This window comes from Galeopterus variegatus, unplaced genomic scaffold, assembly GCF_000696425.1.
Source record: "Galeopterus variegatus unplaced genomic scaffold, G_variegatus-3.0.2 Scaffold4207, whole genome shotgun sequence".
NCBI lineage: Eukaryota > Metazoa > Chordata > Mammalia > Dermoptera > Cynocephalidae > Galeopterus > Galeopterus variegatus.
The window spans coordinates 45,774-47,290 of NW_007730318.1; positions in this window are offsets into that span (position 1 = coordinate 45,774).

The following is a 1,517-nucleotide window of genomic DNA, read 5'->3' on the forward strand; positions in this document are numbered from 1 at the left end:
CCCTCTCTCCTTCCCACCCATCAACATCTTATCTGTTCACTTGTCTTACGAGTCAGGCACAGAAAAAGAAATACCACATGTTCTCACTTATTTGTGGGAGCTAAAAATAAATTAATTAATTCACTCACATACATACACACACAAAAAAAAACAGCGGGGGGAGAGGAAGATATAACAACTACAATTTTTTTGAAGTTCTTACAACAAGCAAATGGAAAGGACATGCTTGGGTGGGAGGGGGGAGAGGGAGGAGGGAGGGAGGTTTCGGTGATGGGACATAATAATCAACTACATTGTATATTGACAAAATAAAAATTTTTAAAAAAAGAAAAAAAAAAAGAAAATATTGGGTCTTCCTATGCATGAACATGGAGGAGCTCTCTATTAAGTTCTTTGATTTTTTCATCATGTTTTGTAGTTTTTCTCATATAAACCATACAAATATTTTGTTATATCTAAATATTTCGTTTTTGAGGGTGCTAATGTACATGGTATTTTGTTTTAAATTTCAAATTCCACTTGTTTATTGATGGTACAAAAGAAAGTGTTGACTTCTGTGTATTAACCTTGCAACCTTGCTATAATCATTTATTAGTTCCAGGAGGTTTTTTTTTTTTTTTTTTTAACAGTTTTTCTGGATTTTCTACATAAATAGTCATGTTGCCTGTGAAAAAAGCAGTTTTATTTCTTACTTCTCAATTTGTAAACCTTTTATTCACTTATGTTTTTTTGTCTTGTTGCATTAGCTAGATGTCAAGTACAATGTTTAAAAAGAGTAGTGCTTTGTTTCTGCCTTAGCCAGAAAGCTAGTTTCTCTTAAGTGTGATGTTAGCTGAAGGTTTTTTTGTAGATGTTCATTATCAAATTGAGGAAGTTTCCCTCTACGTTTGCTGAGAGTTTTTATCATGAATGGTTGCTGGATTTTGTTAAATGCTTTTTCTGTATCTCTTGATATGATCGTGTACTTTTTCTTCTTTAGCCTGTTGACCCAATGGATTACGTTAATTGATTTTAGAGTGTTAAACTATCCTTACGTATCTGGTATAAATTCTACTTGGTCATGATGTATAAGTATTTTTATATGTTGTTGGATTGGATTTGCTAACATTTTGTTGAGGATCTTTGCATCTATGTTCATGAGAGATATTAGTCTGTAGTTTTCTTGTAATGTCTTTGCCTTGTGTTGGTATTAGGTTGATGCTGGCCTCATAAATGAGTTAGAAAGTATTCCCTCTGCCCATGTTTTCTAAAAGAGATTGTGAGAACAGGTATTTTTTTTTTTTCTTAAATGCTTGAATGAATTCACCAGTGAACCCATCTGGGTCTGGTGCTTTATGTTTTGGAAAGTTATTAAATACTGATTCAAATTTTGATACATATAGGCATATTCAAATTGTCCATTTCTTATTGTGTGAATTTTGCCAGAATGTGTCTTTAAAGGAATAGTTCCATTTCATCTAAGTTATCAGATTTGTGGCCATTGAGTTATTTGTATGTAGCATTTGTAGAATCTGTAG